This window comes from Trichomycterus rosablanca, chromosome 7 (genome assembly GCF_030014385.1).
Source record: "Trichomycterus rosablanca isolate fTriRos1 chromosome 7, fTriRos1.hap1, whole genome shotgun sequence".
In the NCBI taxonomy this organism is placed as follows: domain Eukaryota; kingdom Metazoa; phylum Chordata; class Actinopteri; order Siluriformes; family Trichomycteridae; genus Trichomycterus; species Trichomycterus rosablanca.
This window is the reverse complement of record NC_085994.1, coordinates 30,762,639-30,782,814: the sequence shown is the minus strand read 5'-3', so window position 1 is coordinate 30,782,814 and position 20,176 is coordinate 30,762,639. Positions and strand designations below refer to the sequence as shown.

The window sequence follows — 20,176 nt, the reverse complement described above, 5'->3', positions numbered from 1 at the left end:
TAGGTTACATTAAGAGCTATTTTGAACTTTTGAACAGTCCTTCCCATCGGCTTTCTATCGTCACTCGACCTCAAGCATACGTACAATTTTAACTGTTTGCTATTTTCAGTTTTGTCTTCTCTCTTCTGCTCTCATGACTTTTCTGGACTCCTTCCCAAACTCTTTACTGCCTTGCTGTGCAACTTACTTTTGATTTAAGCTTTGATTAAGAACTATACGCAGTCCTAAAGCCTTTGTTTCTAAACATCTGTGCTCTTTTCCTCTTTTCACAAGACGAGATATTTTCATTTTGTACTGTTTGCAGTAAAAGCTTTTTGGTGGCCTTGGTAAACTCCCCCTCAAAACTCTTACTGCCATTCAAGTTCAAGCTGAAATGAAACAACGTTCCTCTAGCACCAGGGTGCAACACAGAACACCAGTGCAAAACAATATACACAGTGCAGATTAAAAACACAATAAATACAAAATGCCTACAATAAATACAGAAGACATTTCTGATCTAACTGAGCTGAGGGGGATGGAACTAGATGTAAAAATGTGAAAATCTGTGGTCCACTAGCCGCTGGGGTAAGAAGCTTTTATAATTGACGTTTAATGGGAGGCTTAGGAAGGTTGAACCTCCCTAATGTATTTTTTTCCGATTGCTATGGGGGTGCTGTCGATATTTTGACACAGGAAGATGATTTTTGTGACTTTGAATTGACAAAAATAGTTATATTATTATAGATTTAAAGATTATTACATTTATATGTATTTATTATTCTCAGAAATTTTAGGGAGTATGACCCTTCTTTTGCATAATGAATGAGCCATCACTGATATGTACACACACACACACACACACACACGTCTGTAAGTGCATGCATGTGTGTGTATGTCTGCATGTGTGTGTAGTTGTGTAAAGGTTGGTGTGTGTAAGGGTGGGTGTTGGTGGCTGTGTGTATGTATGTGTGTGTGTGTTAAGATGGGTGTGTGTAAAGGGGGGTGTTGGTGGCTCCGAGTGTGTGTGTTTTGTAAAGATGGGTGTGTCTATGTCTGCATGTGTGTGGAGTTGTATAAATGTTGGTGTGTGTAAGGGTGGGTTGCTATGTGCATATATGTCTGCATATGTGTGCAGTGTAAACGTTGGTGTGTGTAAGGGTGGGTGTTGGTGGCTCTGAGTGTATGTGTGTGTGTGTGTGTGTGTGTTTTGTAAAGATGGGTGTGTGTATGTCTGCATGTGTGTGTAGTTGTGTAAAGGTTGGTGTGTGTAAGGGTGGGTGTTGGTGGCTCTGAGTGTATGTGTGTGTGTGTGTGTGTGTTTTGTAAAGATGGGTGTGTGTGTGTTTTGTAAAGATGGGTGTGTGAATGTCTGCATGTGTGTGTAGTTGTATAAAGGCTGGTGTGTGTAAGGGTGGGTGTTGATGGCTCTGAGTGTATGTGTGTGTGTGTGTGTGTGTGTGTGTGTGTTTTGTAAAGATGGGTGTGTGAATGTCTGCATGTGTGTGTAGTTGTATAAAGGCTGGTGTGTGTAAGGGTGGGTGTTGGTGGCTCTGAGTGTGTGTGTGTGTGTGTGTGTGTGTGTGTGTTTTGTAAAGATGGGTGTGTGTGTGTGTTTTGTAAAGATGGGTGTGTGAATGTCTGCATGTGTGTGTAGTTGTATAAAGGCTGGTGTGTGTAAGGGTGGGTGTTGGTGGCTCTGAGTGTATGTGTGTGTGTGTGTTTTGTAAAGATGGGTGTGTGTATGTCTGCATGTGTGTGTAGTTGTGTAAAGGTTGGTGTGTGTAAGGGTGGGTGTTGGTGGCTCTGAGTGTATGTGTGTGTGTGTGTGTTTTGTAAAGGTGGGTGTGTGTGTGTGTGTTTTGTAAAGATGGGTGTGTGAATGTCTGCATGTGTGTGTAGTTGTGTAAAGGCTGGTGTGTGTAAGGGTGGGTGTTGGTGGCTCTAAGTGTATGTGTGTGTGTGTGTTTTGTAAAGATGGGTGTGTGTGTGTCTGCATTTGTGTGTAGTTGTGTAAAGGTTGGTGTGTGTAAGGGTGGGTGTTGGTGGCTCTGAGTGTATGTGTGTGTGTTTTGTAAAGATGGGTGTGTGTATGTCTGCATGTGTGTGTAGTTGTGTAAAGGCTGGTGTGTGTAAGGGTGGGTGTTGGTGGCTCTAAGTGTATGTGTGTGTGTGTGTGTGTTTTGTAAAGATGGGTGTGTGTATGTCTGCATGAGTGTGGAGTTGTATAAACGTTGGTGTGTGTAAGGGTGGGTGTTGGTGGCTCTGAGTGTATGTGTGTGTGTGTGTTTTGTAAAGATGGGTGTGTGTATGTCTGCATGTGTGTGTAGTTGTGTAAAGGTTGGTGTGTGTAAGGGTGGGTGTTGGTGGCTCTGAGTGTATGTGTGTGTGTGTGTGTGTTTTGTAAAGATGGGTGTGTGTATGTCTGCATGTGTGTGTAGTTGTGTAAAGGTTGGTGTGTGTAAGGGTGGGTGTTGGTGGCTCTGAGTGTATGTGTGTGTGTGTGTTTTGTAAAGATGGGTGTGTGTGTGCTTTGTAAAGATGGGTGTGTGAATGTCTGCATGTGTGTGTTGTTGTGTAAAGGCTGGTGTGTGTAAGGGTGGGTGTTGGTGGCTCTGAGTGTATGTGTGTGTGTTTTGTAAAGATGGGTGTGTGTATGTCTGCATGTGTGTGTAGTTGTGTAAAGGTTGGTGTGTGTAAGGGTGGGTGTTGGTGGCTCTGAGTGTATGTGTGTGTGTGTGTGTGTGTGTGTGTTTTGTAAAGAGGGGTGTGTGTATGTCTGCATGTGTGTGTAGTTGTGTAAAGGTTGGTGTGTGTAAGGGTGGGTGTTGGTGGCTCTGAGTGTATGTGTGTGTGTGTGTTTTGTAAAGATGGGTGTGTGTGTGCTTTGTAAAGATGGGTGTGTGAATGTCTGCATGTGTGTGTTGTTGTGTAAAGGCTGGTGTGTGTAAGGGTGGGTGTTGATGGCTCTGAGTGTATGTGTGTGTGTGTGTGTTTTGTAAAGATGGGTGTGTGTATGTCTGCATGTGTGTGTAGTTGTGTAAAGGTTGGTGTGTGTAAGGGTGGGTGTTGGTGGCTCTGAGTGTATGTGTGTGTGTTTTGTAAAGATGGGTGTGTGTATGTCTGCATGTGTGTGTAGTTGTGTAAAGGTTGGTGTGTGTAAGGGTGGGTGTTGGTGGCTCTGAGTGTATGTGTGTGTGTGTGTGTGTGTGTGTGTTTTGTAAAGAGGGGTGTGTGTGTGTTTTGTAAAGATGGGTGTGTGAATGTCTGCATGTGTGTGTAGTTGTGTAAAGGTTGGTGTGTGTAAGGGTGGGTGTTGGTGGCTCTGAGTGTATGTGTGTGTGTGTGTGTGTTTTGTAAAGGTGGGTGTGTGTGTGTGTGTTTTGTAAAGATGGGTGTGTGAATGTCTGCATGTGTGTGTAGTTGTGTAAAGGCTGGTGTGTGTAAGGGTGGGTGTTGGTGGCTCTAAGTGTATGTGTGTGTGTGTGTTTTGTAAAGATGGGTGTGTGTGTGTCTGCATTTGTGTGTAGTTGTGTAAAGGTTGGTGTGTGTAAGGGTGGGTGTTGGTGGCTCTGAGTGTATGTGTGTGTGTTTTGTAAAGATGGGTGTGTGTATGTCTGCATGTGTGTGTAGTTGTGTAAAGGCTGGTGTGTGTAAGGGTGGGTGTTGGTGGCTCTAAGTGTATGTGTGTGTGTGTGTGTGTTTTGTAAAGATGGGTGTGTGTATGTCTGCATGAGTGTGGAGTTGTATAAACGTTGGTGTGTGTAAGGGTGGGTGTTGGTGGCTCTGAGTGTATGTGTGTGTGTGTGTTTTGTAAAGATGGGTGTGTGTATGTCTGCATGTGTGTGTAGTTGTGTAAAGGTTGGTGTGTGTAAGGGTGGGTGTTGGTGGCTCTGAGTGTATGTGTGTGTGTGTGTGTGTTTTGTAAAGATGGGTGTGTGTATGTCTGCATGTGTGTGTAGTTGTGTAAAGGTTGGTGTGTGTAAGGGTGGGTGTTGGTGGCTCTGAGTGTATGTGTGTGTGTGTGTTTTGTAAAGATGGGTGTGTGTGTGCTTTGTAAAGATGGGTGTGTGAATGTCTGCATGTGTGTGTTGTTGTGTAAAGGCTGGTGTGTGTAAGGGTGGGTGTTGATGGCTCTGAGTGTATGTGTGTGTGTGTGTGTTTTGTAAAGATGGGTGTGTGTATGTCTGCATGTGTGTGTAGTTGTGTAAAGGTTGGTGTGTGTAAGGGTGGGTGTTGGTGGCTCTGAGTGTATGTGTGTGTGTTTTGTAAAGATGGGTGTGTGTATGTCTGCATGTGTGTGTAGTTGTGTAAAGGTTGGTGTGTGTAAGGGTGGGTGTTGGTGGCTCTGAGTGTATGTGTGTGTGTGTGTGTGTGTGTGTTTTGTAAAGAGGGGTGTGTGTGTGTTTTGTAAAGATGGGTGTGTGAATGTCTGCATGTGTGTGTAGTTGTGTAAAGGTTGGTGTGTGTAAGGGTGGGTGTTGGTGGCTCTGAGTGTATGTGTGTGTGTGTTTTGTAAAGATGGGTGTGTGTATGTCTGCATGTGTGTGTAGTTGTGTAAAGGTTGGTGTGTGTAAGGGTGGGTGTTGGTGGCTCTGAGTGTATGTGTGTGTGTGTGTGTGTGTTTTGTAAAGGTGGGTGTGTGTGTGTGTTTTGTAAAGATGGGTGTGTGTATGTCTGCATGTGTGTGTAGTTGTGTAAAGGTTGGTGTGTGTAAGGGTGGGTGTTGGTGGCTCTGAGTGTATGTGTGTGTGTGTGTGTGTGTGTGTGTGTGTTTTGTAAAGGTGGGTGTGTGTGTGTGTGTTTTGTAAAGATGGGTGTGTGAATGTCTGCATGTGTGTGTCGTTGTGTAAAGGCTGGTGTGTGTAAGGGTGGGTGTTGGTGGCTCTAAGTGTATGTGTGTGTGTGTGTGTGTGTGTTTTGTAAAGATGTGTGTTTAAGTCTGCATGTGTGTGTCGTTGTGTAAAGGTTGGTGTGTGTAAGGGTGGGTGTTGGTGGCTCTGAGTGTATGTGTGTGTGTGTGTGTTTTGTAAAGATGTGTGTTTAAGTCTGCATGTGTGTGTAGTTGTGTAAAGATTGGTGTGTGTAAGGGTGGGTGTTGGTGGCTCTGAGTGTATGTGTGTGTGTTTTGTAAAGATGGGTGTGTGTATGTCTGCATGTGTGTGTCGTTGTGTAAAGGCTGGTGTGTGTAAGGGTGGGTGTTGGTGGCTCTGAGTGTATGTGTGTGTGTGTGTGTGTGTTTTGTAAAGATGTGTGTTTAAGTCTGCATGTGTGTGTAGTTGTGTAAAGATTGGTGTGTGTAAGGGTGGGTGTTGGTGGCTCTGAGTGTATGTGTGTGTGTGTGTGTTTTGTAAAGATGTGTGTTTAAGTCTGCATGTGTGTGTAGTTGTGTAAAGATTGGTGTGTGTAAGGGTGGGTGTTGGTGGCTCTGAGTGTGTGTGTGTGTTTTGTAAAGATGTGTGTTTAAGTCTGCATGTGTGTGTAGTTGTGTAAAGATTGGTGTGTGTAAGGGTGGGTGTTGGTGGCTCTGAGTGTGTGTGTGTGTGTGTATTTTGTAAAGATGTGTGTGTATGTCTGCATGTGTGTGTAGTTGCGTAAAGGTTGGTGTGTGTAAGGGGGGATGTTGGTGGCTCTGAGTGTGTGTATGTTTGTAAAGATGGGTGTGTGTAAGCGTGGGTGGCCGTGTGCATGTGTGTACATGTGTGTGTGTGTGTTTTGTAAAGATGTGTGTGTATGTCTGCATGTGTGTGTAGTTGCGTAAAGGCTGGTGTGTGTAAGGGGGGATGTTGGTGGCTGGGTGTGTATGTTTGTAAAGATGGGTGTGTGTAAGCGTGGGTGGCCGTGTGCATGTGTGTACATGTGTGTATATGTTTGGATGATTAAAATGTGGGGCATGGAGAAGATTAAAGGCTCGCTGGTCACTAGTACATTGTGGGTGTGTCTGTGTCCATGTGTGAGCATAGAGAAAATATGGGTCAGTGCAACTCAAACCAGCTGCATCTCTAATCTGGCTGTACCGCCTCAATTTGACAATTTGCTCACCCTACTCTAAACACACACACAGTCGGGGTTGTGGTGGGTCCGAGGCCACCTGAAAACACTGGGAGCCAGCCAGTAATACACAACTGACAGGATGGCAAACAATCGAAGGGCAACAAATACTCCAAGCTTGACTTAATCACTTCCATTTGGGGGAAATTTAGAGAAGTCAATACAACTCAGGTTTTTGAGAGGTGGACGGAAACTGGAGCACCCACAGAAAACCCACAGGAACACAGGAAGAAGACTCGTCACAGACTATAACCATAGTCGAGGACTGAACCAAAGTCCCTCCCAAGGACCCATGTTGGATGTACTCTAAGTCCAATATATTTATTTAATGATGTGTTGTACTAAGTCGTTTGATTTAAACAATCAAAAGTCTTAAAAAATGTAACGAGAAACAAAAGGGCACATATTAAAAATAATAAACAACTTAGTATTTATCCCAAGTATTTATTCTACTTGTTTAGTAATAACAGGGAGAAGTCTTTCTAGATAAGGACAAGAATATTTGGTCCTATTTCTCTTTATAAAATAGTTCTGTCAGGTTAGTTGGGGACAAGTGATGTCCTGCCATTTTGATTTCTCAACACAGAAGTTCAGTTGGGTTCATATTAATACAAACAGTCATTTCCTCTGTTTTAAACTACTCCCAAGTTGACAATCTTAGCTTTAAAAATGCATTAAAACATCATGCTACCACCAAAAATTAAGTGGGCATGATGTTACCTGGCACCTGATAGATGACCTTGTTGAGATTTGTGCCACACATCATGCTTCAAGTTAAAAAGTTCCACTTCAGTCGAGAAAGATCTCAAAACATTTTTGCCATTTTACAACTTAAATCATAAAGTTGGGACAGTATGGAAAATGCAAATAAAATAAAAATGCTGTGTTCCTTACATTTACTTTGACTTTTATTTGATTGCAGACAGGATGAACCTGAGATATTTTATGTTTTATCTGATCAACTTCATTTCATTTGTTAATAAACATCCATTCCTGCATTTCAGGCCTGCAACAAAAAAAGTTGGGACGGGGACAATTTAGGGCTAGTAATGAGGTGAAAAAACTAAATGATGCGATTTTAATCAGGTGATGTCGACAGGTGATTGTAATCATGGTTTGGTACAAAAGCAGCATCTAGAAAAGGCTGAGTCTTTGATGAGCAAAGATGATCAGAGGATCTCCAGTTTGTCAACAAATGTGTGAGAAAATGATTGAAATGTTTAAAAACAATGTAACTCAAAGAAATATTGGAAGGGATTTGCATATTTCTCCCTCTACAGTGCATAATATCATTAAATGATTCAAGGAATCAGGAGGAATTTCAGTGTGTAGAGGCCAAGGGCGCAAGCTTTAGCTGAACGCCTGTGATCTTTGATCCTTCAGACGGCACTGCATCAAGAACCACCACTCAACAGTAGCTGATATAACCACATGGGTGAGGGATTACTTTGGCAAACCTTTGTCAAGCACTACAATACAGAGTTACATGCACAAATGCCACTTAAAACTTTACTGTGCAAAAAAGAAGCCTTATGTTAACCATGTCCAGAAGCGGCCTCGGAGGCTTTGCTTTTTTAAAACGTATTTCTTTCAACTTTTCCCTATAAAAGCATTTTATGTGACTCCTTGGATATGATAGATGAACATCATATGAACGTCACAGCCACTGATTTTAGCACAAGTGTTATTTTTTGTTGGCTTTTGTGCCTTGTTAAGAGTCACACCACACATGCTGCTTCAAATTTTAGATGAAACGGTGACGAATCCAGGTGTTGTCCCGCACCTACAGGAATTGAGGATGAACCCAATATGCAGGATGCTTACCCAAGGTAGAACAATACTGTGGCTTAAAAGCCATGAACAAAAAGAGTAAAAGGAAAATAAAAGCAGTTTCCAAAATAACAGAATTAACCAAAATTAACAAATAAAAGACAGAAAAAAAAACATCCACAGCATTACAACTAAGAAGGTGAATAGAAAAGGCACAGATCTAAAAATGAAAATCAAATGTCACAGTATGGCAATGCGACAACGCAGTTCTTGTAGAAAGAGAAAAGAAAGAGAACCCAGAGCAACCCAGGAACGAAGCTGACCAAGCGGCAGTCAACCCAATTACAGTTACACCCTTTTGTAATTAGTTTTTTCAACAAGCAGTTTAAAAATCTACTTGCTACAGTAATGTCTGGTTACTATATTTAAAATGTGCCTTTTTCTATTGTTCAAAACACCCCATAAAATAAAATCTCTTTTTAATTGAACACACAGACAAAATCCTGCTTTCTTCCCCAGCCACACCCCGCTTTGTGTCTTCCTCCCCCTCCGCATCCCATTAAACCTCCCACCACCCCCTGATTTTTATTCCTTCCCTTTCCGCGCACCTTCCTAAAACATGTTTGATTTTTTTCATTTGTTCATGACATGAAACAGTAGATTTCCTCTGAGGGTGTGTGCTAGTGAAATCCATATTTCACACACAGACTTTACAATCTGTACACCATTACAAAGTATTGCACCATATAATAGCATATCTGCTCACACATCACACCACATTAATTCTCTACATAAATGCACAAAAACTGGCTAAATGAACTTTATCTTCTCTATTTTAGTATTAGCCTGCTGTTATTTAATGATCCAGTGAATCATTTAATTACTTTTAATAGTTTAATAATTAGATATCCAGTAGAAAGTGCTTTCTTTATTTAAACACGCGATTAATAACTGACGACGCTCAGTGGAAGCAGATCGCAGAAACTGACAACATTGGCTTCTTTGAATGCTCATTGATATTAGTGGCCTTTAGTTGGGAATTATCCAGACTGTGGATTCGTGCCAGCGTTCCAGTCACACACACTCCCACTGTGCTGTTGGAACTGGTCCTGGCTTTGGTGGCTGGAGTTTAATCTGGATCAGTGCCAAGGCAGCTGCCCCTTCTCCGCCCTACATGGCTGTGACTTCGGGTCAGCCGTACGTACAGCTTGTAAAGACTCGCCCATTTCATACTGCCCTCCTCACCTCGCTGTCCTGCCTTCACCTTACAAATAGGCTCAGATTGTTTAACCAGAACAGACCTCATATGTGTGAGTGCCAGCCTGGCAATGAGTGAAAGTGGCAGTACAGAGTTAATTATTTATTTATTAATTAGGATTTTAATGTCATGTTTTAGACACTTTGGTTACATTTATGACAGGACAGGTAATTACTGGTTACACAAGATTCATCAGTTCACAAGTTCAATGTCAAACACGGTCACAGACAATTCTGTATCTTCAATTTACCTCACTTGCTTGTCTTTGGACCAGAGACTTGTTTCAAATAACCCGGACTCGACTCATGAGTCGCTAGCGTCAGCATGTTTTAACATTAGTTATGTGTGACAATTATATATATATATATATTATTATTATTATTATTATTATTATTATTATTATAAATATTCTGCCCTCTAATAACACCCCGGCCGTCTTTACCCACAACGCACGCAATGGGTAAATGTTACAGCCAGCTTCCGGCGTAGTGATGAAGCATTGCTCCCTACTCCCTAAACAGTCTAAAGTTCACTTCATTTAAACATTTTCATTACCATTGGATTGGAATCTTACTTACAATTGTGGAATACCCTACATAGTGCACTTCACAGGAACAACTGGGTTGAATGGAACGATCCTACAGAATTGGCGCTAATGGGTAAAAGACCACTTTCTGAATCAGACCTTCTGATTTTAATTTTTAGTAAGAAATGCTGTTATTTGCCTTTATTCGGTTTGCGTCACACAGATGATGTGTCAATAAAACGCTTGATTGGCTTTGTAATGAGTTAGTGTTTGGAGTTTGGGTTTTTTAATTATAAGCACATTTACAAACTAACGGATTATATTTCTAATGGGACAACACACGTTATAAATGTAATAGCATCTGGAAGAACATAAGCTAAGGTAAGCAGTGGTTATGATTTTTTTTTTGCTGTGTTTTGGATTTTGGCTGCTGTGACGTGATTTATCGCACGCTTTTGTTTTGCAATGAAAACAAAACGTATCAGTTTAAGCTTTTAACTGGTACCTTCTTGTTACGAAAATTACATTCATTTACACAATGACTAGGAAAGTAAAGGCACTAAGTAAAACAGCAAAATACAGTTGCTAATCTGTTGTTTTTTATCTGAACTTACATATTATTTGTTTCTTTCTACGCTACATTTCCAATAAATGTTTTGTGTATATTATATTGACTCATGACTTGACTCGGACTCTAGTCTAAAGACTTGTGACTTGACTCGGACTCGTATTTTGTGATTTGTGAACATCTCTGCTTTGGACTCCCACGCAGACACGGGGAGAACATGCAAACTCCTCATAGAAAGGACCCTGAGCATGCACGGTTGCAGTTAGTCCAGTTACAATATCAAGAAATGCAGTGTGCAGGATTACAGAATGCACAAGTCTATTCTACAGAATTGCACTGGGTTTAAAATAACATTGCATCACCAAGTTTCTCTTTTTTAGGTCTGGAGGAACATGAAAAGGATTGTGGCTTTAAATTGTTGGGACAGAAGTTTATCCCTGTGGGAACAAACTTAGTTTAACTTGGCTAATCTTTGCCTTCTAAAAGAAGAGTTTATAAAAACAGCATCAACTGAAAAATGATTCTACAAAATGCATCGTACTGCACTAAACAGTAGATCTAATTATTGCACTGATAATGATATGCCTACACACTCTGTAGCATATAAAATGTTGTTTGAGACAAGGCCAGGAAATCAATCTTGCAAATGTGCAGAACATTTTAAATGCAGTAATAAATTAATCTTTTGCTAGTTAAACTGGTAGCACTGGAATACATTTCTCTACAGGACCGAGTAAATAATGATGCTGCGAGTCTTTGCTGGTCACAATTAGGGCAATACAGTCTGAAAAAATGAATTTGGCAGTTTTTACGCTGAATGCCCAACCTCCCTATTCATCAGAGCTTGAGACGGGCACTAAGGGTGCACTGATATACAACCCCCCCCACCCCCCCAAGACTTGGCACTAAGGGTGCACTGATATACCCCCCCCTCATGTCTAGGTTTATGTAATGCCACTTTTGTATTTGTGAGCCCAGTCTGGGATTCAAACCCCCAGGAGCTCAGGCTATGCCACATAAGCTCACAATACAGTCAGACAGAGGGACTATAAGCTAAAATGATCGCCGACAGTCCTGGGGAAATGAGGGTTAAGCTCTGCATTGCTGCACTGTTACTGTGAAAGGATGCAAAAAGTATACCAGTGCTTTAAACACCTCTTAGACACCAGAATTAAATGCTAAGTCCATTATTTTGAAGATGTGGCTTGTTTATTATGTGGCGTTAATTTATTACTCTATAGATTAAATTCACATTCTGTGTTGAGGTGGGTTTCAGAAACCATGTGAAAGAAACTAGATTTGAATGAGGGCAATTAATTTCCCAGACATAATCTAGTTACAGCTTAACGCTTGACTACTTTATAAATGGCTTTGATTTTCAGTCATTTGTGCAATACCTGAAGAGAGCAACAACACCGTGTTTTTATTTGTAATAAAATATACTTTACGGACAAAAGTTTGTGGACCGCCCTTCTAACGACTGTGTTCAAGTGTTATTGCTACATCACTTGCTGACAGATGTAGAAATCTAGTCATATCCAATTACCTGACTGCATTACGCTTTCTCTCTACTGATGTTGATCTCATATGCAGATCAGTTTTGTGTACGGAGAGCCACACCCTGATCAACGCATTATTCCTAGACTGTGCAGGCACCACCAATCAGCCAGCAGAGGTCATAATTGCATCAGTTATGAGGAATCCCTGTCCGGCTCCCACCCTGTATGAACAACAATATAGCTGCCCAGCCTGCTAGATGGCAGAGCTGAGTTTCGAACCGACGAATTTGAAATGCCAGCTCTGATGTGCTAGCGTGTTTTACCGCTGTGCCACCCGAGTGCCCGTAATTTGATAATACACAATAAATTCTATGCCTACAACTTTCTGAAAACAGAAAGGGATAGGGCCCTTATATTTTTTAGTTTTGTGTAAAAGAATTCCAGTGATCAGCACTCAACTGCTATGAACACCTTACAAATTATTTAGACCAGTGGTCCTCAACATTTTTAGCACCACGGACCAGTTTCATATAAGATATAATTTCATGAACCAGCAGGGGCGGGGGGATTTAAAATAGAATAACTGTACTATTCACAAATGAGCTTTTTTCGCTGCAACGAGACGCTGCTCCCACCCAGGGGTAATTGGGGACAATAACACCCATAAAAAAGTAGTGTTTTCATTGCTGATGTAGCGATCTTTAATTATTTATTCTTTCTGTGCTGCCCGGTAATAAATGATCCGCAGTGGGGACCACTGATTTAGAATGTTGATTGTGAGCCAGGCCTTCTCACACAACACATCACCTTATCTTACAAATGTTCTATTGACAGAATATGCACAAAATCTTGTGAAAAGACTTCTGGAAGAGTGAGGGATACCCATAATTTTGGAATATGATGTTTGACCAGGCTATGGTTAGGTGTCCACATACTGTCTGACATGTAGTGTATCTATATTAAGCCTTAGTGGATAAGCAGATACTAATCTAATGCTGACTTTCTCACAAAAACCAAATAAAAAAATCAAAGGACTGACAGAAATGTGTTACGTCTGAATAAAGATTAAGTATTTTGACCAGTATCTACCCTAAAACAAACACATCTTTTAAAATTAAATACACTTTATACACTGTACAAGAAAAGCTAAAATTTAGGACAGCCAAAAATTCAGCCGGAAACACAATACATTGCATATTTTTAGCATAATAATTTAGCGTAGTCAATTCGTATTCTGCTGTTGGAGACTCTGGTTGTGTCCGAGGAGGGTAATTTAGCCTGCCTCATGCTCCCCTAGACGTGTGCGCAGTCCACCATCCCCTTCTCATTCGTCCATACATTCAGTGAATTTGCGCGTGAGACCAGTATTCGCGCACTGCGAGCCACGCCCTGATCACCAGGCTCCTCCACTTTCTGTACAGACGTCTCAGGCTACTAACCTGAGTCCTTGCACAGCTTCGAACACCTCACCTACTTTTTGGTCCGGTCTTTTTCCCACCTGGTAGACTTAATGGCCAATTTTGTCTGCTGCACACATTGCCAAATATGCCCGCCTGTGGGCGCCCAGCAGTGCTGAACTTCAAACCCAGGGAGTTCAGAATCCCAGCACTGGTTTGCTATCGGATTATCCCGCTGCGCCACCTGGGCGCCACACTAACAGGAATTTAAAGCAGCCTATACACCGGCACCTATCAGGCATTAGGTTATCAATAACATTATGGCCACCTTCCTAATATTGTGTTGGTCCCCCTTATGCTGCCAAAACAGCCCTGCAACTGTGATGCACTGTGTATTCTGACACCTTTCTATCAGAACCAGCATTAACTTCTTCAGTAATTTGAGCTACAGTAGCTCGTCTGTTGGATTGGACCACACGGGCCAGCCTTCGCTCCCCATGTGCATCAATGAGCCTTGGCTGCCCTTGACCCTGTCACCGGTTTACCACTCTTCCTTCCTTGGACCACTTTTGACAGATACTGACCACTGCAGACCGGGAACACCCCACAACAGCAGCAGTTTTGGAGATGCTCTGACCCAGTCGTCTAGCCATCACAATTTGGCCCTTGTCTAACTCGCTCAAATCCTCACGCTCGCCCATTTTACCTGCTTCTAACACATCAACTTTGAGGATAAAATGTTCACTCACTGCCTAATATATCCCACCCACTAACAGGTGCCGTGATGAAGAGAGGTCATAATGTTATGCCTAGTCTTTACTATATCTTTGAGAAGTGGAAGGAAACCAGAGTACCCATAGAAAAACGATGTGAACACAGACAGAATATGCCAAACTAGAGGCTTACTTGAGGTGAGGTTCAAACCCTGATCCCAAAGATCCTTGTTTTGTGTGGCACCCATAATACTTGCTGTGCAACCATGTAACCCTACTTGTGTTTTTGATACAAAATATTGATTTACTTGATTGGGCTTTCTTGTATAGGTAGTCTGTTGTCTATATGATGAGGTTGTTCTGCATCTCTCAGTTACAATCATGGTGTATTAAGATATTACTTGAAAGATAAACAGAAATCAGGATTATGATTTATTTATAAAGTAACGAGTATCACGGTGACCTAATCATTTGGAGATGATTCAACTGTATTAACTTCCAAAAACAGCTTTAAATCAACTCTCAACAAGCATAAACACCAAATAAAACAAGGGTTAATTTGTATTTGTATTTATTAATTTGTCTTAATTATATTTAGTGAAGCATGTCTTATCAAGTCCAACAGAGCATAACTGTCCAGCTCTCTGAGCGGAGTAGTTGGGGTGACTTTCTGCCTTATTATCAATCACTGCCACATTTGCAGATTTTGGGCAACTATTAGCTCAAATATACAAAGGTTAATGAGCTGCATTTGTGGTGGGTGGCTTTACATCTCTCAGAGCAAGCATGTGTTAGCCCTTGTGCTTGTAGACTGGTATGTGTGATGTGGGTGAAATGCTTGGCAACATTTCAGAAAAATATTTAGAACAGAAATGTGCTTAATAGTCAGACTCGAGTATATATAGAGTGTGGTTTTTGTGGTCAAAGGTCTGATTGCATCAGTGAAAATGCTCACGTTTGCATTTTTCTTGCTTTTATTGCTCTGTTTTATATTACAGATAATTAAATCAGCATAATTCTGGTAAAAAGTTGAATCTTTAAAAATACTTTTTATTTTCTTGAAAAGCCAGTTTGCACGTTTGTATTATTGATCGTGTCAGTTCCTTTGTACAAAAGAAGCTCTTTAAACTGACTCTCTGGCTCAAAGTGGTGAGCCACAACCCATCTCTGCTTGCAAAGACTAAGCCTTTGATGGATGGCAATATGGACAGTGGTAGCCTAGTAGGTAGAACTTTGGACTATTAACTGAAAGGTTGAGAGTTCGAATCCCAGCTCTGCCATTTAGCCACTGTTGGAGCAAGGCCCTTAACCCTCTGTGCTCCAGGGACGCCGTACAGTGGATGACCATGCACTCTGACCCCAGCTTCCAAACAAGCTAGGATATGCAAAAGAATTTCCTTGTACTGTACACCAATATATGAATATGACAAATAAATGCATTCTATTCTTATTTTATGCTTAATCTACAGTAGATTTGTCGCCTGCTGGTGTAAATGCAAAATTTTGTTTCCACACTAGCAGCCCTCAAAATACATAAGCAGAAGAAAGAAAACGTCAGTTAGAAGACCACGAAATGTAACCATACAGCTTGAGGAGGTGGTCTAGCAGCATGTGTGATTGGACATTTATACATTTACGGCATTTAGCAGACTCCTTTATCCAAAGCGACTTACATTACAGTTACAGTATACAGTCTGTGCAATTGAGGGTTCAGGACCTTGCTCAAGGGCCCAACAGGAGCAGCCTGGCAGTAGTGGGGCTTCAACCAGCAACCCTCTGATTACTAGTCCAGTACCTTAACCACTAGGCTACAGCTTGGAGGAAACAACTGACAATTCCCTTTAGAAAGTTTGGCACAAAGTGGTGAGCCACAACCCATCTCTGCTTGCAAAGACTAAGCCTTAGATGGATGCTAACAGGGACAGTGGTAGCCTAGTGGGTAGAGCTTTGGATTATTAACTGAATGGTTGAAAGTTCGAATCCCAGCTCTGCCATTTAGCCACTGTTGGGTCCTTGAGCAAGGCCCTTAACCCTCTGTGCTCCAGGAGCTACAGGTACAATGGACGACCCTGCGCTCTGACCCCAGCTTCCAAACAAGCTAGGATATGCAAAAGAATTTTCTTGTACTGTACACCAGTATATGTATGTGACAAATGAAGGCATTCTATTCTAATTTTATGCTTAATCTTGGTTACCTCACCTTTCACCAGTTGAACTGCTAATTGTGGAGCCTTCCGGAACAGTCTTATTCTTCCCATGTCCCAAAGTGTGTTGCAGGCATCACATTATTTTTAGAAAATATTTACAAAATACAATTGGGTTTGTCAGTGAAAAGACTGAAAATGTTTTTTATCACTTAAATAAAAATGTTCAAGCAATTAAACAAATTACAGTTTTTAGTTTTAATTGCATTTTTAAAGTGTCCCAACTTTTCTGGAAATTGGATTTGTAATTGTATTGCATGTTATTAACAATCTACATAATAGATTACATCTGCTATTGTGTAAAACAATGTGAAATTATCATATAAATTGGTACAAAACAATCTAGGCGGATTCGTATCGCCTTCATTTCATCTTTCTTTATTAGTCTGCTCACATTGGCCAAATCATGCTTAGCTTCTTCGTTATTTATTATGTCACGTTTTAACAATGCGACCTTCAGGAAGGAAAATAGCTCAATCTTTATTGAGATTAGCTATTTATAATCTGGGATGTATTGTGGGATAGCTGTATTAATAAACCCAGTATTTAAGGTAATCCTTCTTTTTACGACAGTAAATACATGAGCTCAGCTTTGTGTCTTCCTTCACTATAAAACTATTAATACCCCCGAAGGAGCTCGACCACATATTAAACCTCACCAGTTTAATCCTGACTCGGACAGTATTATTTTTTTTACGGTGACCCGGGGTAATTCCATTTTTTGTTATGTTATTTTGTAATTTTATTTCTATCTGGACCTTACTGTCTGTGCTTTTCTGCCACCTTCTCAGGCCAGATGACATATTGTTTTTAATGAAGAAATGATTATTTTATTGTGGTCTTATTTTAATGTGATCCCATGTGATTGTACAACCGTGGTAGTAAAATTGTTTCTAATATTAATTATAATAAAACCCAGGGAAACTAATTTAAAAAGCTGTTTTAAGTTTTGTCTTGTTTAACATGTGCCCAAACACTGTTAACTGAAGCTAAACTCAGCAAAGGACTGGAACTGTGTCCAGCACACGCAATATACAACTGTTCCATCGGATCTACTGGAGAACGTCACTGGGATTTCTTTTTTTATATATATATATTTTATTTAAGCATTTTCTCACGTTTCTCTCCCTTTTTAGCGCATCCAACTGCCTGATTGCGTCATGCTTCCTCTCCACCAATGCTGATCCCTGCTCTGACTGAGGAGAACAAAGCTAACCCACGCATAGCATCTTATCACCTACACTTTGACGAGTGCAGTGCAGCTCAGCACTGTGTACAGAGAGACACACCCTGAGAGCACTCTTTTCTCATCTCTGTGCAGGCGTCATCAATCAGCCAGCATTGCTGTCGTAATTGCATTAGTTATGAGAGAGAGACCCTATCCGGCTTAATCCCACCCATATCTGAACAACAGGCCAATCGTTGTTCATGTGGCCGCTCAGCCTTAGCCGACAGGCAGGGCTGAGATTCGATACGATGTATTCGAGATCCCAGCTCTGGTTTCAGCGTGTGTTTTTACCGCTGCGCCACCTGAGCGGCCTTATCACTGGGATTTCTCACTAAAAAGTAATGCCTAGCTTGCATAAAATAAGAAAATCTCTCGCTTGGTCTTTGTATCGCTTGCTAAAATTGTGGCTCTATGTCACAATTCTACACCAGTCGGCTGTCACTTTGTCCAAGTGAGGAACTGAATCTGTTTAGTTGTTAGGTTACTAAACTGTTTGTACTTGAAACATTGGGTAGCTTTCTTAAAAATCACAAACATTTCTCTTAACATGAATCTGAATGCACAGCATATTGTAGTTTTTAATTAGTCTTTAGTCCAGCCATTGGGAAGTGCACCTGTCAGTGCACTCTCACTACTGGTCCCAAGCCCAGATAAAAATAAATCAAAAAAAGAAAAGTAACACAACAGAGGTTGAATGAAACAGAAGTTTTTCAATGTTATTAAACACACACATACTGAACTTTGCACCTCTTATTCTTTTAAATCTGTCAACAGTGTTTTTCTTTATAAAATCTGCAAAAACAAAAAAACAGTGGCTGTGGGGAATGTGTACACGACCTTTTCAACTGGACTGTTTGTTCATGCTGATTTATAATGAGAAAATCATGTCACAGTAAATCCACTACTGTTGCACTTTAGTGGAGTATTTTTTCTGTTACATATCAAATAGTAACCCTGCATATACATATACTGTAGTAGTCCTTCCAATTTACACTTGTGATGCACAACACCCACACAGACTAGCACATGCCCTCTCTGCCCTCTTTTTATTTCCCCGGAGCCAGCGAAGCCTACACAGAGCTTTATTACACGTAAAGGAACACACTACTCTCTTTATTTACTTTATTAAGACATGTTTATGTATACACTGCTATAGCAGAGACAAGGATGTGACTCAACATCCTAGATTCATCCTGTCAGACGCACATTTTGTCTGAAGACCGCCCCACCGGACCAGTGGCATATTGGAACCCTGTGTCACCCAAATGTCCAGAAGTTACATGTTTTTTTATATAGAGGCTCCATGTGTTCAGAGTGCTGTGTGTATAAAACTGGCCTTCCGATTTTAGGGCTAGTATCAAAGTGCAATGGTTCTGTCCAATTTTTCCGAAGTGTTTTTAAAGTAAGGCCTGTACTCATGGTGCACATAACATGTAAATATTAACTACACAAATTTTATTCTGATGCAAACTGTATTTAAAAATCTGTAAATATTTATGCAGGCCTACTGGAGGAAAAGCCAAAAAATTGAACAACATGCCATTTTTAAAATGGTTTCAACTTTTAGTTTTAATGAATTAACAACATATTTAAGTTCGTTTCTAAATGTTTGCGTATGCCTAAACGTTTGGTCATTTCAATCCTTATTAATGGAAAACTGAGAAGTTTAGGTGGTAAATCTCAGCTATCGGCTGGTCGAGCGTCTACACAGACATTACTAGCTGTGTCTGAGGGGTGGGGCAGTAGCCAAAGAGCCCAGCTATTATGAGGTGCACTTGTCAGTGTGCTCTTAGTGCTGGTTCCAATCCCAGACACAGTAAGGAGGGTTGAGGCATGAAGAGCAGCCGATTGTACCAAATCAGGAACGTGGATCAGAATGATTCCATGTGGCAACCCTTAGGATGGGAAATGGGAGAAGCCAAAAGGTAAAATAGTTTTTAATTTTATTAAGCATACAAATGCCAAACCTTGCACTTTATATTCTTTTAACAGGGACAATGGTAGCCTATTGGGTAGAGCTTTGGGCTATTAACTGAAAGATTGTTGGCTCAAATCCAGGCTCTGCTATGCAGCCACTGTTGGGTCTCTGAGCAAGACCCTGCTCTGACCCCAGCTTCCAAACAAGCATGAATATGCAGGAAAAAAAAATCTATTCTCAGCTAGACAGGCTGGGAGTGTCTCAATAAGGTCCTGGTAGGTTGTCACAGGTATCTGGAGTCATGCTGACTGCAGTGCATCCCACAGCTGCTGGAGGGTGCGCATGGAAGGATCTATAAATTGAATACGATGATTGAGGTGATCCCACAGATGCTCAACTGAGTTCAAGTCTGGGGAATCAGGGGGTCAGAATAGCACTTGGAAGTCTTGGCCATGCTCTTCCAACCAATGTCGGACATTTCTAGCCGTGTGACATGTTACATTGTAGTGCTCGAAGATCCCATCCGCCTCAAGGAAGACAATTTTACTATGGTACTTTCAGCCATGACAGCAACGAGGGATATATGTGCAGACAACCTACTGCACACCTTATATACCCACTAAGCCAGCTCACGAGACATGACTTCCTTTATGAGCTACGTGCTGCCGCCATTGAAAGTAGGAAGTGGTCATAATAATGTGACTGGGTATACACCGATCAGCCATAACATTAAAACCACCTCCTTGTTTCTACACTCACTGTCCATTTTATCGGCTTCACTTACCATATAGGAGCACTTTGTAGTTCTACAATTACTGACTGTAGTCCATCTGTTTCTCTGTATGCTTTGTTAGCCCTACAGAGTAGGTATTATTTGGGTGGATCCTTCTCAGCACTGCAGTGACACTGACATGGTGGTGGTGTGTTAGTGTGTGTTGTGCTGGTATGAGTGAATAAGACACAGCAGCACTGATGGAGTTTTTAAACACCTCACTGTCACTGCTGGACTGAGAATAGTCCACCAACCAAAAATATCCAGTCAACAGCGCCCCTTGGGAGCATCCT

General features: G+C 41.3%; 1 protein-coding gene across 1 annotated transcript in view; it reads right to left on the bottom strand.

Moving 5' to 3' along the window:
- The window catches only part of plxnb3 (plexin B3), a 183,392-nt gene that overhangs the window by 122,184 nt on the left and 41,032 nt on the right, over positions 1–20,176 (bottom strand). The window lies entirely within an intron of this gene.